At 46.1% G+C, this 19,125-nt stretch overlaps 1 protein-coding gene and 1 long non-coding RNA gene across 2 annotated transcripts in view; one reads left to right on the forward strand and one right to left on the reverse strand.

Moving 5' to 3' along the window:
- SMARCD3 (SWI/SNF related BAF chromatin remodeling complex subunit D3) overlaps positions 1-19,125 on the forward strand; it is an 81,801-nt gene continuing 62,676 nt past the window's right edge. The window contains exons 1-2 of the mRNA XM_086867786.1: positions 1-92; positions 3,071-3,260. The gene's annotated coding sequence lies outside the window, so the exon portion shown is untranslated. The remainder of the gene's footprint in view (positions 93-3,070; positions 3,261-19,125) is intronic.
- On the reverse strand, positions 6,168-17,742 carry LOC147656075 (uncharacterized). The gene is made up of 2 exons (XR_015280339.1): positions 12,996-17,742; positions 6,168-9,408 (listed from the first exon to the last, which is right to left on the reverse strand). It is a non-coding gene; the product is annotated as an uncharacterized LOC147656075 (long non-coding RNA).

The raw sequence follows: 19,125 nt of genomic DNA on the forward strand, positions 1-19,125 counted from the left end.
GCGCGGAGGCTGCGGCGGCGGCCCGGGAGCGCTGCGAGAGCACCGGGGCTGCGGTGGCGGGGGCGGCAGGGGGCGGCGGTGAGTGCGGGACGGTGAGTGCGTGGCTGGGGGGCTGCGGTAGAAAGGGGGCTCCGGCGGTGGTGCGGGGTGCTGGTGGGGAGAGAAGGGGGTGGCTGTGGCGGCGGAAGCAGGGGCGGCGGGGGACCTAAAGCCGGTCCGCCCCTCTCTAGAGCTCCGTCGAGGCGGCAGAGCCGGAGCGGCCCGCGTATCTGGGAGGGCGCGGGCGCCGCACCCACCTGTCCCCGGGAGGAGCTCCGCGCCGCGCCGCCCCCGCGGGGCTGGGAGCGGGGCAGGGGCCGCGGCTGCACCGCCCTCCTGCCGCAGCAGCGCGGCTCGGGCCGGGCTCTCCCGGCGCAGGACCCTGTCCCCGGCGCAGGACCGTGTTCCCCGGCGCAGGAAGGACCCTGTCCCCCGGCGCAGGACCGTGTCCCCCGGCGCGGGGGGCGCGACGCACTTTGCAGACGGTCCCTGAGCGCCTCCGCAGCGCCGCGCAGGCGCCCCGGCGCGGGCGGCCGGGCGGGAGCGGAGCATGGACGGGACGGTGAGCGCCTGCGGCCCCCCCGCCCCGGCCGCGCTCCGGCTCGGCCCTGCCCCGGCGGTACCCCTGCGCCGGGCACGGACCCCGGGCAACGCCGCTGCTGCTCCCGCCCGGGTGCTGCCCGCAGGGCTCACCTCCTTCCTCCGCCGCCGCTCCCTCGTGGAGCCGCGGCTGGAACACCCCGGCGGCTGCTGCGCCGCGCTCTCTGATCCTCCCCGCGGACTCGGCTTTAGGCGGTGCAGCGCCCGGCCGGCCCCGCCGGGTGTCCCAGCGCGGGCCCCGCGTCTAACGCCGAGCCCCGGCGGCTTTGCTGCCTTGCAGGAACCCGGCTCGCTCGGAGAGACAGGTAGAAAGGGGGAACCCAGTGCTCATTTACCGCTCCCGAATGCGAGCTGCAGGCCCCCTCGGAAGGGTCTCCTTTAGCAGGGACTGACTTTACCGAGGGAGACACCGTCATTCTTCTGGATTTGCCCATCCTGCCCTGACATGGTCCATGCATCCTCTGGAGAGGACGCTTCTCTTCTTAACACCCTGTCCCTGGAGACATCCCCGCACTGCTCTGCATCCAATTGACTGTTGTCTCTGGTGCTCCAGGAACAACCAGCCTTCACACAGCAGCTTTTGAAAAAGAGTATCTGACTTGCTGCCTCTAAGATGCCCCTCAGTTTTGTCTTCAGAGGGAGATACATGGTCCAAGATACTTTCTCAGGACTAACAGATCCGTGTCTGTGCCAGACTGATGCTCTGCGTGTCCTTCTGGAATATCTCCTGACTTCCCACACATGCAAACCATCTCACTTTGGCACCAGGAGTTTGCTGCTGGAGACTGCTGCTCCTTCCCTCCCTCCTGTTCCCTGAAGCCTAAACTCTTCTCCATTTCTTCCATCACCATGGCCTGTGGAAGATCCCTGAGTGCAAGTTGCTGCTGGGAAAAACTGAGGTAGAACTGAAATGGAGGACTGAGGAGCAAGCAATATCATTCACCAGTTAGCATGATCTGGGAGAGTGTGCGTTGTCCTTGCCTGGTGCTGTCAGCACTGCCCTTCTTGAAGAGACGGACTTCATCCTACCACCCATTCAAGGAAGTCCTGCAGCTTTTGAAAATAATCAGTTCCTTGGTGTTGTCTCAGGAGCAATCAATGATGTGCTGTTTTTCATGGGGACACCACCAGCAAAATGAGCCTGTCTTCCCTTGCTGAATCCCCTGACCTCTCTGTGAGGAGGAACTCGCAGCTTGGCATTGCCCCTAAGGCAGGGTGAGGACACTCAGTCTTTGCTCTCCTCCTTTCCTCAGTGCTGCAGTAACATTCCTTTCTGTACCTCATGCACTCTCCCTTCTCACTTGCGCTGCCTCCACTGCGGTGTTTGCCTCAGCCCCTGTGTGCCTGGGCTCTGTCCTTCCTTGACTACAGCTCCGTTTAAGCAGAATTCACCATTATCTTCTTTTTGCCCTTTGTTCTTCCCTTTTACTGACCCCACTAGATCCAGAGCCTTGGTCCTGTCGCTGGTGGAGTTACCCAGTCATGCTGCCTGGCACTGCCCAGGCTGGCACTGCAATACTCATACTTCCCTTTCTTGCCTATCCATTCTTTGAGCAGTTGTTTCTATCTGCATGTCTAGGTGTGAGCTTATGCTTGAGAATGCTGTGTGTGCGGGTGCTTACACCTGTTCTGCTGTAATGCTGCTTTTCTTCATCAGCTACAGTACAGAGCTGTCAGCAGCAGGGCTCAGCTCTTCCCATGGAACAGGTCCCTTTTCTTTCTTAGCCTGGTTCGTCTTCTTTGGGACCTACTGCAGCATGCAGACACTGAAGCTGCCTGACTATGCCCTAAATCTATAGGATCATTAATTATTCCAGTCTGCCACATGCTCCCTATCCCACTGGGCCAGCTAATGGTGCCTGATAAAATGCTGGAGTGTTCTGGTAGGAGCTGATTTTGAGTTCTTTAAAGAGTTGATTTTTTTAAGGATGAAAGCAAGCTGACTTGGTTAATGTTCCTAAACTAGCCTACCTTCCCAAGGTTGAGAACATCTGTATGGGAAGATACCCTTGCTTCTTGGGACAGGCAAATTCCAGGGGTCCACTCTGATCCTTCCCACCCTCTGGTTCTTATCAGGTCTGCTCAGTATTTTGACAGGTTATAGGCAAGTGGTGACCTTCGTGTTCTCTCCAGACTCTACAAATACAAGCTGGGTCCTGTGGGGAAATTGAAGAGCCCACATGGATGGGCCAGTAGCTGGGTAAAACTGCTGTCCTGGCAGCCTGGACATCTACCTATGTGCACAGCCTCCAGAGAAGTCCCAAACTGCTATGTCAGCCTTATCTTCCCTTTCTTCTTGTTCTCTCCGCTCTTTTTTCCCCCCAAGTTGTGCTGCTTATGAAGTGTCACGTGGGTTTATGCTGTTCTAGGAAATGTTATTTTTATTGTATGTTATTTCCCTCTCAACCCAGTATGTACTTTCTCTTTTCAGAGTTAGATCCGAATGCATCCTCAGCCTGCTGTCTTAGAGCTGTTCCTGCTTAAGGTCAATGAGAACATCTCCTGCTAATTCATCATGACATAATATGTGGTCTCCTACTCGAACCACGGGATAAGTTTCTTGCTTCCTCTTGGTCTACACAGATGTGACTCCAGGTGTTCAGCTGCCTTGTCTGGTACAGGTAGGTTTTAGCTCTTTGAAAAGTGACCTGTTTTAGTCAGGAAGGATATGTCTGTGCTTTCTACTGGGGATGGAAAATGTTTGCCTTTGGGCATATGGACATACTATATTGTGAATTAAGTCCTAAGATGCCAACTTGCTGCTGCTGACACAAACCGGTCATTTGAATAGCCAGTTACTTCTGTGATAGTTTGTGCTAGTGCAGGCAGGAAGGTGCCAATCTGGCAGAGTTGTCTGACTCAGAGGAAGTGATATTGGAGGACACAGCTGCTAAAAGGAGGAGGAGTAGTAGTAGTAGTAGTAGCAGGTATTCTTTGTGGTAATTCATTATTCCATTTGCCACAAGTAAACATGCTTAGTTCTTGTCAGGTGGTTATTGATCTGTGGGGTTCCTATGCTTCCTAGTGTAGGTTTAAATTAGCTCTTCCCAGCTAGGAAGACTTCTTCAGTCCCTGCTGTTGCTGGATGGGCACTGGTCATCTCCGTGATAAGGTGCTCAAATCTGCCACCTAAATCTTCATTTTCTACTATTAGTTATATTCTTCTTGTTGCTTCCACTGTGAATATCCGCCTGTAGTTACCTGTCTGTTTTCCCAGCTGTTTACACAGCATGCCTGTAGGGGACTTCAATTTTTGCCACACCTGGATTGGTGACTTCTCACCTTTCACAGCCTGCACAGGTCACCTCACTGGTCATGTAAACTGTGTGGTAGAAGAAATGCATGCAAGTTTGCTTTGGGAATAAACAGCCTAAGTGATAACAATTCTCAGTGGAATTGGAAAGGCTTATGTATGAAAACTCCTTCAGTTTTCTGGTGAAGAGAAGATGCTAATGTTAACATTCCATTCTCTTTATCACTCGGGCTATCTCCTCATCCAGTGCAGTGTTGCCACAGTGGTTTCCAAACAGAGTGCTTGGGCTAACACCTGGAATTTGGTGGTCTCTCCTTGAATTGAACAGCAGTCCAGGAGCTTATCTTTTCTGGAAAGATGCAGCTGGAAGAATTGAATGGTTCTTAATTTAAACTGTAAAGAATTAAGAGTTTGGGTGTTATACCAAGGGAGTTATCCAGGTTATGCATTTTTATAGAAATACGGGTCCTGGGTACATGGAAACAAGCAGGTATCTACAATTTATGTACTTCTTCATCTAGTTCACAAGGTTGCACTGTGTTCTCCATAGTGTTTTCATAATGTAGACACCGACTAATGGGTCTTGTTTAGGGAATGTTCCTCAGAAGTCATCAAGTGAGGTGTGTTTGATTTCTTTGGTGGTCATCAAGTGAGGTGTGAATTGACAGCCTGAGATGCCCTTGTCAATTGTTCCCAATATTCACTGAGGAAATGTGGAAGTGACAATGATCCTTTCTGTACCTGGATGTATTTTAGAGCACTGGCAGCTCCGTGCTGGACAAGAACCTCGTGAATTTTATGGAAAGCTGTTTTAGTTTTCCTTCCATGTAAAAGAACCAAAACTTTGCATTCATGTACTGGCACAGAGGTGGTGTCTGTCTGTGATCAGTGCCCAAGGCAAGGGATAGAAGCATTTCTCTCTGAATGGAACTAGCCTTAGCTAGTTTGAAGGCCTTAGCTAGACTGAAGAATTTGCTCCAAGAATGTCAGTGTGAGATTCTATTCCACGTATCTTTTACCTTTTTTACCCCCAAATTTGGGACACTTACTCTCTGCCTGTGAATAAAATTTAAAAAGTTACTTGTTTGAAGGTAGTTCAGCTCCTTTCAAGATCCTAAACTGCAAAGAACACCATTTACCAGTTATATATTTTTATATTTACAGGTACAGGTATTGCATTGAAGTGGGAAATCATGTAAACTTAACTTTTCAGCATGTGGCCTTTGATTTGCAAATATGCTTTTGATGAGCACCTCCCCTGTGGAGCCAGGCTGAGGAAGTTGTGACTGTTCGGTCTGGAGAAGAGAATGTTGCGTGGAAGTGTCTGAAGTGGCTACAGGGGAGCTGGGAAGGGATTCTTTGTTAGTAACTGCAGTAATAGGAAAAGAAATAACAGGTACAAATTGAAAGAGGGGAAATTTAGGTAAGATATTTTTTACTGTGAAGGTGGTTAGACAGTGGAACAGGTTGCCCAGGAAGGTTGTGGATGCCTTGACGCTGGCAGCGCTCAGAGCTGGGTTGGATAAGGCCTTGAATGATCTGGTCTAGTGGGAGGTGTCCCTGCCCAGGGCAGAGGGGCTTGGGACTAGATGATCTTTAAGTCCATTCCAGCCGCTTTACGTTTTATGAGTCTATGATGTGAAAGAAATTTGACTTCACTTGGTGAAACTGTAAGGCCCAACAAATTATGATTTTGAAAATACGTAAATTTATTAATTTTAAAGATTTAAACCGGTCGTTTCCCCCTGGCAAAATACTATGATTCATGGCAACGGCAGAATTTACAGTTAAAGGTGGTGTCTATGTGGAATGGAAGAGCTGTGTTTGCAGCTGTGAGACCAGTGAGTGTTGCAGTCAGCAACCTCAGGATCTCGTCCAGGGAAGCAGCAGGGTTCTGGGGACCAGCATGGAACACCAACGAGATGGGCTCCAGTTCATGAAACCATTTATTCAGCATGGGAACAAACCCAGATCCAGAACAGAGAGCTCTGAACAGAGGCACAGCAGAGGTTTTTGAGGGACAGAACCCCTGAGGGTTTACACCTTTGAGGGTGGAGTTCAGGGTCAGGGACCAGTAGAAGCACACCAAGGGAGAACCCCCCAGGGACTCAAACCCAATCAGAGCACCTGGGCCACCCTTCACAAGGGGTTTGGGGTGGGACAGTGTAGCTCTTTGTCGTCCCTGAGGCACGCTGCCACAAGTGAGGAAAGATTTTAAAATGTTACATGCAGATTTTTAAGCTTTCCACTTTCATGGTAGAGAGAGGACAAAGTGGAAGGTTACTTAATGGGTTTTATTCATGTTTGTTCTTTGAGATCACAGGGATAACCACATAGTAACTGGGTGGGGCAGCAGGCTGATCACACTGTGTGGACAGGGGCCAATCTGAGCAGTTGCAGGAAAAAGTACAAAGCTCATTCACTGTGGGTCACAGAGGAATAGAATGGTATGGGTTGGAAGGGACCTTCACAGATCACCTACTCATGATGTTCTAGTGTTTCACCTACCTCATTGTAAAAAATGTCTTCCTTAGGTCTAATCTAAAACTGCCCTTGTCCTGCATTACAGGAGTTGGTAAAGGGTCTCTGTCTTTCTTACAAGCCCTCTTTAAATGCTGAAAGACTACAAGAAAATCTCCCTGGAGCCTTCTCTTCTCTAGGTTGAATACCCTTGAATACCTCTCTCTCAGCCCATCTCCAGAGCAGAGGGGCTTCAGCCCTCAGAGCATCTCTGTGGCCTCCTCTGGGCTTGCTGCAAAAGCCCCATGTTTGTCTTGTTCTGTGGACCACATGTGAGGTCAAGAGCTGACAGGAGTAATCCCCCCCACATGCTGTCCGTGCTGTGGGATCAGCCCAGGACACAGGTTGTTTCTGGGATGGCAGCCCACGTGGCCAGGATCTGTTCCCACAATAAATGAGATGGAATGGAGAAGGCTGAGGTGCTCAACAGCTTTTTTCCTCCTCAGTTTTCACTTGTAATTGCTCTTCCCAAATCTCTGGAGTCCCAGAATCTCAAGGTGGGGACAGGGGGAATGAAGTCCTGCCCGTTGTAGGAGTAGATCAGGACCTAGACCATCTGAAGAGCATGTACATACAGAAATCCATGGGACCTGATGAAACATGTACCAGGGAACTGGCTGATGGTGAATCTTGTCTCTCTTTAGTAATCTGTATTCATCAAAGAGCATCCCATGAGTGGAGAAGCCAAAGCCTTGGCATCAACACCAGCCATGAAGCCAGATGTTGATTTGGATTGATCATGGTTGTTTACACATTAATGGATCTTACGGCTAAAAGAAACTTTTGGATCATGTGACACACATATTTTACTGAGCACTGATTAATTTCTATCGGTCCTTACTGTGAGCCTTACACCTTTTAACCAGACAAGCTGGTTAACCATTGGAAATTTAAATGCGATATACTGCTTGTAGACCTTCTATCAGTGGAGGGTTTAAAAACTTGGGCAAACATATGTTAAGAAGGGTTTTGGCAGATCAAGGCTGACTTGGGGCAAGGGGGGATTTGAAGCATTAAAGGCCGTGCCCGCCCCTCTGCTTGTTCTCTTAATACTTAGCGTTCTTGTATGAATGAAAGTCTCTAGTCCAACAGTATCTGTATGTGGTTTGTAAGTAATTCTTGTGCCAGTTTTGTCTTTGGTAATCCAGACCTGTCTTAGTAAGGAAGTGAACCAGTGTGGACTGCTTAGAGCAGCATGCCTAGATCTCCCTGGGATGTGCACAGACCAGCTAGGGACCAAGGCAGTGTGCCCTGAGACAGGGCACCTGAGAAACATCTGCTTTCATAACTTTGCTGTGGACTGTTGGGTACTTTTAGTCTCCACCGTCTTCTGGTAAATGGTGGTGTGTGTCTTGTGGACTTTTGACACATACAGGTTTTGCCAAGTGGTTTACAAGTTCTAGAAAATTGGATGCTCCTTATCTAGTTACTGCTTTTTGCATCTTCAGTGTCCCTTGGCAAGTCGTGCATCAATTAGTGCCCCAGGCTGACTATTTTGCATGAAAAACATTCCATTCACTTTGAACTTTGTCCTCCATTTTTGTTGGTGATCCTCAAGTTCTTCTGCTACAAGATAACGTGCTCCTTTCATCACAGTGACAATTTCTATTCTGTATGTTTCCCTCCTCCTCTGAAATACAAACAGGCACTCTGCTTCAGTTCCTTTGCATAACAAGATTATTTTGTACCTAGTCTTTCTATATCTGTAAGGTTATAATTCTGCTGTATGCTTTTACAGATGTGACCAGCACTGGCTGCAGTGTGATAAAAAACCAGTACTGATTGATATTGTGTTCTGTAATGTCTTCTGTCAGGCTTTTCATAACTCCTTCAAATTTTATTTTTTGAGCGAATGCTTCTGTCAAGTGCTGCAGCTATCCTCACCTATTAATATCTTTAACAATGTAAGTTACACACAAAGTTGTAATTAGTGGAGTCCTGTTTTCTGATTGAAGATTTGGTGTGTAAGTGTGCCACTGCAGGTAAGGAGTCAGCATGTCTTATGTAGTCACAAACATACGTGCCATGGGTCTGTTATGTTCTTATTCTATTATCCATTGTATCCCTGTTTTATTAGGATTAGAATTCTTTTATAGGTCATGTAAATAAAAGTGGGCTTGTCAGCATACTGCATTTCAGTGTTTTGAAAATGGCTCTCAGCCAGGTTTCTAAAGAATATGAAAGCTAATAAGGGAAATAGTCAATAAAGAAAACTCCTGGTAAGCAGTAAGAAAAAGCAGTGACTCATACAATGGTTGAGGTTGGAAGGGCCCTCTGGAGGTCATCAAGGAGAACTGGTTGCCCAGGACCATGTCCAGACAGCCTTTCAATACCTCCAAGCTGGGAGACGTCACAACCTCTCTGGACAACCTGTCACCCTCACTGTAAAATACTATTTGTTGATGTGCCCAGGGAATCTCTCTCATGTTTCAGTTTGTGCCTGTGGCATCAGGTGCTGTCACTGGGCACCACTGGGAAGAGCCTGGATCCATGCTGTTTACATGCTCCCATTGATAAGGTCCCCTTGGAGCCTTCCCCAGACTGAGCAGTACCAGCACTCCTGGCCTTTCCTCACAGGAGAGATGCTCCAGCCCACTGTCATCTGTCATCTTCACGGCTCTTGTCTGCACTCTGCAGTATGTCCATGTCTCTCTTGCACTGGGTGCAGCACTCCAGCTGTGGCCTCATCAAGCTGCAGTGGGGGGAAGGATCCCCTCCTGTCACTGTGGCCAGAGCAGCCCAGGCTCCCTGCCCTTGCTGCTGCCTCATGTTCCGCTCAGGGTCTTTGTCTGACAAACTGCACTTGGGCTGTGGCCCCAGCACGTCCTGATGCCTGGGGTTGTTCTTCCTCAGGGGCAGCAATTTGCACTTCCTGGTGGATTTTGCCAGGAAATGTAAGGGTACCTGCAAGGCACGAGTACACCTCTTCTTCATTAAGGTCGGGCAGTCAAGTAGGTTCTCCATGCAAAGGGGATAATAAAAAAATGGGGAGAGTCCTACAGAAAAAGAGAGACACTGTTAGGCTGTTAGTCAAGAGAAAATGGCAACAAAGCCCAAGAGCAGACTTCTACTGACTGATGAGCCTTTAGGAACCTACAGGCATAGCTTTCAAGAGGTCTAAGCTGGATTAGTGCAATCCCTGGGACACTGGGAGTTACTGAAGGTGGTGGCTGTAGAAGGATGAATAAATGTTGAGTTTCTGTGCCTTTTTTGTTCCCCATTGGTGCTCAGTATATGATAAATTATTTCCAAAGGTCTAAATAATGAAGCCACAAAATTAGATGATAATGTGACATTATTTGGTGCAGTAGAACCTAAATCTATCTCTTAGGATTGGGAAAGAGTGTTTCAAGACTGGATGATAATATGTTGGAATAAATTCCAGGTTGATGAATTTGTAAGTAAAGTGCATAAAGAAAATAAACCTACCAAATGTAGCCACATTGTTGCTAAAATTATCTCTTTTGACTCAGGAAAGAAATCTTGTCATCTTTATAGTGAGTTGTGGTGGTTTTAACTCTAGTTGAAGAGTACTAGAGTACTTACTCATTTCTTGCTGTGAGATATGGATTAGGAGAAGAGCAAAACAGGCTTAAAACTTAACCACTTCTGTAAACACAAGCTTAACAGTAGTCACTAAAATGGAAAATTCGATGTTAGATATTACAGGAAATTAATTAACAAAGCTGAAGTTACTGTTGGAATATTGTATAAATCCATGTCTCTCCTGTGTTCTGAAGAGAGAATGGAGTTCTGTATCCCTTAAGACGCAGCAACTAGTAGAACTAGAAGAATTCTGGAAAAAGTTATTAGGATAGTGAGAGGTGAAGAGGTTTCCATCAGAGTAGGCATATGAAAATTCTTTAGAGAAATTGTATGCAAAGGTAAAAGTGCTCAAGATAATCAGCCTCCTGAGGAAAGGCAAAGCACAAGTGGATTTAGGATTTACAGACCATACAGTCATGTAATGAAATTATGAGGCAACAGGCTTAAAACTAGCACAAAATATTGTGGGTGTTGGAGTTTGTTCTCAGACAAACACAAGCCCAGATGTGCCCAGGTGGGTGGGAAGCCAGTGGCACCTGACTTGTACCACAGTGCCTGTGCCTGTGCTGGCACTGCTAAGCCACCTCCACTCCTGGGGTCAGTGTTGGGCCCCTCATGACAAGAAGGACATTGAGGAGCTGGAGCATGTCCAGGGAACGGAGCTGGGAAGGGGCTGGGAGTACCAGGAGAGGCTGAGGGAGTGGGAAAGGGGCTCAGCCTGGAGAAAAGAAGGCTCAGGGGGGACCTTGTGGCTCTGCACAATTCCCTGAGTTGTGGGAGCTGGGCTCTGCTCCCAGGGAACAGACGGACAGGCGGAGAGGGAAGGGGCTCATGTTGTTGGGAAATACTTCTTTACTGACAGGGTTCTGAAGCCCCAGCACAGGCTTTTCAGGGAAATGGACTATCAGGGTCACCGCTCCTGGAGGGAAGATCAAAGATATGTAGTCGTGACACTTGGGGACATGGCTTAGTGGTGGACTTGGCAGTGTTGGACATACGTTGGATTTGATGATCTTTAAGGTCTTGTCTAACCTAAATGATTCTGTAAATCTATTCTGTGATCAGTAAGTGGACCGTGTTCCCCTTCACTCTTAGGGCACTGCACTGCATTCACTCAATAATAAATTGAGGAATTAGGGTGGGGAAGAGGTCCCTCTGTGGCCAGAAGCTGCCAGGCTTCCCCATTATGAGGTGTGGTATCCAGCGTTCCTTTAAGCCCAGTCTCCAGCTGTGTCTCCTTCCCCACATCAGGTATATGGAGCAGCAGGCCCCTGTTTCGGTTGACACTCCCCCTCAAATTTCAAATCCTAAGTATCAGTGCAGTCTTTTCAGAAGGATGAGGACAGGGCTTGCGTGAGGGAGGAGAATGTGAAATGGAATCGGGTGGCACCAGCAGTACAGTGAGCACTGAATTCTGCAGCCCAGGGAACTCCTTTGCTCCTCCTGCTTGTCTGCAGCGCAGATCCCAGCTGCAGGAAGGTGCCATGCTGCAGGATCTGTCCCTGGAGAGCCGGCCAAGGCGGCCGCAGAGGGGCAGTACGGAACTGCCAGGACAGGGTCCGAGCTGCCCGTGGCTGTGTGGGGCTGCTCCCACACCCACAGCTCGCTGGTGGCTCCCACACCACAACCTGCCCTGTGCTGCTGCCCTGGGGCCTCCAGGGTACAGAGCCTGCTGACTGCACAGCTCTGGGTAAAACTGTGCAAAGACAGAGGAGAGATGGACACTGCATTTTGCCAACCAGTTTTCTGGAAGTGCAGTTCTAGACCACAGGAAGCCCATGGAGAGGAAGGAATCACTTTTGTTGCACATTAGATCGGTGTCTTAGTTTAAACAAAACAATCAGTGAGAGCGAATTCAAAGAGCAACAGGAGAAAAGACATACTGAGGTGTGTAGATTGGCAATGTAATTTTAAATGTTGATATAAAAACCAGATATTAGGGATAATCTGACATACAGCAAAATGCTTAAAACATATTCCGAAAAAAGGAATGGGAGAATGCTTGATGTGCTTAACTGGGGGAGGTGATTATGACTGAGTAAAACTCCTTATGATCTTAAAGATGCTGAAATGCTTTGGGCACAGTATCCAAAAGCAGTGGCTGTCTCCTTGGCAACAGAAAGGCATCTATCTGTTCCCATGGCAACAGACTGGAGGGGTGCTCAAGGAGGGCTTGTGCAGAGCTTGCCAGCACGGGCTCTTTGTTGCTCCTCCCTGGAGCAGAGGCTGTGGGCATATTCAGGTGATCTGATCCTGCAGCTGACAAGGAGGAGTGAACTGGAATAATGTGGTTCCTGCTCCCTGTGTAAAACAAATTAATTGTGCAGTGTTTCATCTGGGGAGTTCCTTCCTCAGTCCCTAATTGCTAGTATTAAAGACATCTTTGCAGCTCCCCATAAGGAAAGCAGGATTTTTGCTATCCAGAGAGGTATCACAGAGTGTTTGATGTTGATTCTTTGTCTGTTCAAAGGCATGGACAGACAAATCTGAAAAACAGGAAACAACGTATATGCAAGGAGTCTGCATCTCAGCAGCCCTTTCTGATGTCTAACAGGAGAATTGTGTGGAGAGACTGGCTGGCCTACCTGCACTAGACCCACCACATAAGAACTGCTAATAAAGTAAACAAATCATGTATAATAGGCACCACTTCTTCTAAACCCACTGTGATACTCTTCTAAGGGAGCCAATTCATATTTAGCACCAGAAGTAGGACTGAAGCGTGGTTTGGTGATGTTTTTGTTTCTTTTAAATATGAGGCCTGGGATGCAGAAGCACTAATGGAACAGTGATAATTTCAAGGTGATCAACTGGGAAAATTATTTTAGAAGCAGCATTTTTAATGCATTTCTATGTATTGTGTACACAATTACACATTATTACTAAGCAATGTTTGTTTTTTTCATCAACAAGTTTTTTTCATCAACAGCCTGCTTTTCATTCCAGTAGCTTCTTCCTAGTCCTGCATTAAAGGATAGCAAAATAGAAATGCATTATTGACCTTCATTATCATACTGTTTTATCCCCTAATACATACCTTTTAAGGCAAAAAAGACTTTCAGTCGCTGCTGCTGGACTGGCATATATGCTTGCAGGTAAAGGCATGCCAGGTGTATTGTCCTTTCCTTGTTTCTGCTCCAGTCTCCAGGCTATGGTTCCTCATATGAATTCACTGCATGTTGATTGGGCAAGTTAATTGAGTTACTTGCCATGCTTAACTCTTTCCTGAGTAGAATCATAAAATCATAGAATGGTTTTTGAGATCCTCTTGAGATCTTGTGTTCTAACCTCCCATCTCAGAACTGGGTCAGCTTGAGCAATTTGCTGAGAAGTTCAGTGAACTTCTGAATATTTGCAGTGATGGAGTGAACTTTCTCTTTGGGCAACCTTTCCTAAGTGAAAACCTGTTCGCCTGTTGTGTGTGTCCATCTGGTTCAAACATCCCCTAATCTTGTCTTTCTTCTCTGACAGTAAGTCTTCCTCACTCCAGACTTCCTTACTGGAAGATACTGGTCTTAGGAGCCTGGAATTCCTGACAGCCAGTCTTACCAATAAAAAAAGATGCAAAGAAGCCATTCAGTACTTCAGTTTTTTCTGTGTTCATTCTCAGAAAATCCCCTCCCCAGTAAGCCCACATTCTCACATGTCTGTCTTTTACTGCTGAGATATTTGTAAAAACTTTTCTGTCTGTCCTTCATGTTCCTCACTTGATTCAACTCCAGGTGGGCTTTTGTTATCCTTATTGTATCCCTTCATGCTTGGGCACTGTCTCTGTATTCCTTCTGAATCACATGTCCCTGTTTCTGCCTCTTGTGATGCTTCAGCTCAGTCAGGAGCTCCTTGTTCATGCATGCAGGCTTCCTGCTACTTTTGATTCGTTTCCGGCCTGTGGGATAAACCAGTCTTGAATTTGGAGGAGGTGATCTTTGAAAATCAACCAGATCTCCTGGAACTCTCTACTTTCCAAGGCTGTAACTCATAGAATTCTTCCAAGAAGACCCCTGAAGAGGCCAAAGACTGCTCTTTTGAACTCTAGGGCTGTGATCCTGTTTTCTATCCTGGTCCATCCTCTCACGTTCCTGAAATATCATCTCATGGTCTAGCTAAGGCTGCTCTGACCTTCACATTCCTGGCCAGTTCTTCCTTGTCTAGCAGAGCACCTCTCTTTGTGTGCTCCTCAGTTGCCCATGTTAGGCAGAAGCCTCATGGATTGCTTTTGCCCTGCTCTGTTATCCCCTCAGCAGGTACTGGGGTGGTTGAAGACTTCCATGAAGACCAGAGACTGTGGACATGGGGATTTTTCCTGCCATCTGTGGTCTCGCTATTTCTTCCTCAGCAGGTGGTCTGCAGCAGACACCTACCATGGCGCTAGGTGTTGGTCTGCCTGCTAACTCTGATCCTAAGTCTGGTCTGTGAACTCTCAGCACCTTCTCTGTCCATCCTGAGATGGAGCTCTGTGTGCTCTAGCCACGCACTTGGCTGAAGGGCAGCTCCTCCTCCTCCTCCTCACCGCCCAGCATGCCCTTCCTAAAGATTCCGTCTCCAGCCATCAGAGCGCTCCGGTCCTGTGAGCTGTCAGTCACCTGTTGAGGGTGAAAAGGGAGCAGAGAGAGCATCACTAGCAGCATGGATGTTGGGAAGCTTTCTGGAGGAGGGAGAGGTGGGCTGTCAGTCTGGGAGCAGATACAGCACTGTTGCTATAGGAATCAGGAGAATATGTCACAGCTTCATCAGTCTGAAGACAGTGACTGAGGGCCTTCTGTCCTCCAGCCATAGGCAAATGGCAGAAAAAGCATTTCACATATTCCTGCTGTCTCAGATGCTTTGCTGCAGGGAGATTGCAACAAGATCAGAAACTGAAATATTAACTGTTGGAGTTTCTTCACCAGCTGCCAGACAGAACAGTAATATTATGAGGGTGTTCTTCAGGGCTTTGTCTGGTTTGAAATGGCAGAGACCTGTTGTTTCTGGAGGCAGGCAAGAGGGTTCACAGCACTGGTATTTTGATGGACAAATGGAGTTGAAATGAAAGGGGAAGATCATAAGCCTTAAAGTAAGGCCATACCAGGAGAGGGATGTAGGTGTGAAACTGATTTCTGATTAAATAATTTCCTATGAGGAACTGTGGTTATTGACTTCTTGCAGCACTGTGGAAGAGACAAGGCACCCTAGGGTTGCATGGTGAAGTGGATGGAGGGCAGGGTAAAATCAGCAAATACATAAGGGCTGATGGGATGCAGAATTGGGCACTTATCTATATCCAGTATCCATACTGCATATAGACAGTTTCACAGCAGATTTTTGCCTGTGACATTCCAAGAGGATTTAATCAGAGTGAAAAAATAAAAGTATTTGCCAAGTCCAGAAGAGACAGAATTATGGTTTTGTGATATGGTTTTGAACCCTGCAACAGCAGGAGCTTGAACTGGGGAGAGGAAGGATTGACTTGAATAGAAGGAGGTAGAGAAACAGAAAATGAAAAATAAAAAATTAGTAACTGTCAAAACAAAATCAGCCAAGTGGAAGAGCTGCTAAAGATCAAATGCAACAGAAAAGGAGTAAGTTACATGGTAGACAAAAGAACCTTTTCTGAAGAACAGAAATACAGCAAGCTTTTTTAGTGTTGGAATATTTCTTAGCTCCCCATATTTCTTATTATTGGAATATTAGTGATTAACTTTCCATTACATAAATTTTTCACTAATTTTTTAGGTTTGTTTTATACTTGTTTATATTAGGTGAATACCCTACTGGAGATTAATATCCAAGGTCTTAACTAAAAGGATTTAAATAAATACTGTTTTAATTTTCATGGTATCTCAGACTTACAATAACAATTTAAAAAGCCTTTCTCTCTATAACCTTAGCAGAAATTTATGTATTATTATTTGGCATCATATTTATAATTAGCATTTGGTGTTGCTGTATCATATATATATGTACCAGGTTGGCTATATATTCTGATATATATCAGAACACTAGGGAATGTCTTTGAGGAAGGAAGCATAGTTATTTCTCAAGAGACAATGAGGCAGTTGAAATCCCCCACAAGTGTGTTATTTCTACGGTTTCAAGTTGCAGGCTGGGTATAAATTGATCAGAAAACAGGTGCTAAGGATGGGGGGCACAGGGTAGGAATTTGGTGGCTATTCCGAACAAGCGTAGCCAGACAGCTGGTATGCCTCTTGGGATGACTGGCGTTCTCTATTCCACTGTGCTCCTTCTATTTCCATCTGTTAACTTCATCTGTAAACTGTCAAGGTCAGTTGTTCTTAGCTGTACCTCCTCATACTCTCAGGCACCAGAAACAAAACTGAGTCCCAAGAATGGAAAGGATTGTTGCATGTGACAGAGAATGTGACACAAAGTACAACACCCAGCTCTTCTCCCTCTGACAGTTCATGGCCATGCACGAACACACCCCTCTCCTCTCCTGGAAGTTCTCCAAAGTAAAGAGAACTCTGTTTACTTTTTCTTTTCTCTGTTTTGAAAAGCACTGAACGCCATAATGATTCAGCTTAGATTTCTTCTGCACATTTTGAAGATAATTTAACAAGTAACTTGTACCACTACTTGTGTGCCTTGTCATTTAGATGTGCTTTTTCCTGGGATCACTGCGGTGCATTGCTGTGCACACTGTGTGCTTGGTGACCCCAGTGCCAAAGTTAGGTGCTCTGAACTGGGAGCTGCCAGCCTGCGGTGCCTCCAGTGTGGGAGAGGAGCAGACAAACCACGGTGTTGTGCTGTAGCCAGACAGTTTCCATGTCTGCAATACTCAGTGGCTCAAATGAGCCTTAGTCAAAAGCCCATTTTCCAGCTGGAGCCCAAGTGCTGTAATCATGTCCCTGTGCCACGACCTGCTGTGCTCATGCTCCTGTGATTTCATGCATGTATTTATGTACTGGGTGAATCGTCACTGAAAGGATTAGCAAACCATTCTACTTGCTGCACACACATAGCACTGTTCTTCCACCTCAGAATTTATCTTCTATCAGCTTGATTTTTTTCCAACTGAAATCTCCTGTCTAACATTTTAGGCCAAGTTGAGTTTTTTATCCTCTCTCCTGATTGGCTGTGAAACTTTCTCAAAATCTTCTTGTGTGAGCATTTAATCTACATATGTTTTCCCTCCCTCTCTTAGATCTTTAAATGAGGTAAAAAAATCTGTATGTAACAACCCACCTTGGAGTCCATCACTTTCCTTCCAGTTGTTTTTATTACTTGTTTATAACTTTACAGTAATGTTACATACAAATTGTGTTCCTATTAAGAATTTCAGGCATATTATGTTTTACTACATTGCCTCTAAGTCACATTTGCCATTGTTGCCACTTCTGGCTGCTATTGTTTGTTTTTTTTTCCAAAGCCATTGTTTGCTGTAATGATGTACTGTTTGAGATTAACTTTGACTTTTTGGGGTAATCTGTAATTGTTGTAATTTTTCTCCCAAATAAAATAATTTTGAAAGACATTTGGCCTTGTCTGGCAATGCAGTTTTTTTATGATGAGCACTATTACTTGCTCTCAGATCCATCATGTTCTAAGGCCGATGTGATTGTATTCCCTTGCTAATTGTCCTTCCAGTTCAGCTGAAGTGGGAGCTGGATTTATGGGACAGTCCATGCCAAGATTGCTCTTTCCCTTCTTTGGTTCTGCGCTTTCTCCAGCCTCCTAGTGGTCAATTCTTAGGCAGCTTTGCATATGAATACATCCTTCAGTCCCTATTTACTTATTATTGATTTGCTTAAACTACAGATACTTTTCAAATGATTTTCAGTGAGAATAGGACATAATTCTTAGCATTGCTAGTATTAACGAAAATGGACTTTAGATTTGTTTTTCCTGACAAACAGAAAATCCTGTAGGTTTCCTGACAATACAGAAGGGCAAGAGTACTCTAGGCAGATGACTAGCTTCATCCTAAGTCCATGCAAGGCTCAAGAATGATTTTTGAAAGAGAAAATAACTGAGAATGAGACAGATATGCGTACCGTATGAAAAAGCAGCCTAAGTTCACTAATCTACTCTTTTTCATATAAGTAATTTTCTGCACAAAGGAATCAATGTCTTTCTTGTCTAGACTTGAGTGAAGCCTTTGATAGAGTGTGATCTGAAAATTTGGCTGGAACTCAGAAGACAGGTAATAGAACTGCAAAGTAGGTAAGGAGCTCAGTAAAGAAGACACAAAAAGCATTGCAGTTTCTTCAGAATTTGTCTTGGGATTGTTGTCATTTAATATTTTCACTAATGCCCATGACACAAAAATAGGCAATGTAATTATTAAATTTGCTGATGATGCAAAATAGGTATTGCTGAAGCAGAAGAGAACAGGTTATATGGGAAGAGCTAGACAAACAAACCAGCTGGTATCTGGTGACAGTACAGTACACAGCCGTGCATTTGGGGTCTTGTCACAGGAGTAGGCACTGTGTACCAGAAGTGATCTAATGACAGTGCTTAAGAAGGAGAAACAGCCCAGTACAGCAGTTCATGTTCCACAGAATGTGGAGCTGTCATTGTCAGGATGTTGTGGAAGGCATGGTTTGACAGATTTCTGCTTGTGAGAAAAGTCTTAATGGCACATGAGCATGTGGCCTGGACACTGGAAGTACAGTTCTGCTGCCCTTACTCTAGCCAGGTTAACTGGGACTTGGCAGGACCTTGCCAGGAAAAGACGGAATGCTGAGAAATGGGCACAGAGTTTTAGGAATACAAATAACAGTTTCACTTGTTTAGTCTGACAAAAGGATGAGTGAATGTGGATGTGACAGGTATGTAGAAATGCTTCAAAGCATAAACATTAGACACAAAGGCCTATTAAGGACAATGTTGATAAGATAAATAAAAATAGCCACATATACAAAACCCAAGAACTCAGATTTTTAGCAGCTGTCCTGTAGGAATACCAAGATTTAAAGTGCTGTGCAGTCAGCTTATATCTGAAAGGGTTATATGTGACATGGTTGCTGTTGACTATACATAGAATCAGAGAATTGTAGAATGGTTTGAGTAGGAAATAACTTTCCAATCCAACCAGTAGACCAAGTTGCTCCAAGCCCTGTCCAGCCTGGTCTGGAATGCTTTTAGAGATGGGATAGCTACAGCTTCTCTGGGTAACCTGTGCCAAGGCCTCACCACCCTCATTGGGAAGAATCAGTGGTTCCCAG

The sequence above is a fragment of the Cyanistes caeruleus genome, chromosome 1 (genome assembly GCF_971803275.1).
Source record: "Cyanistes caeruleus chromosome 1, bCyaCae1.hap1.1, whole genome shotgun sequence".
NCBI classification, from domain to species: domain Eukaryota; kingdom Metazoa; phylum Chordata; class Aves; order Passeriformes; family Paridae; genus Cyanistes; species Cyanistes caeruleus.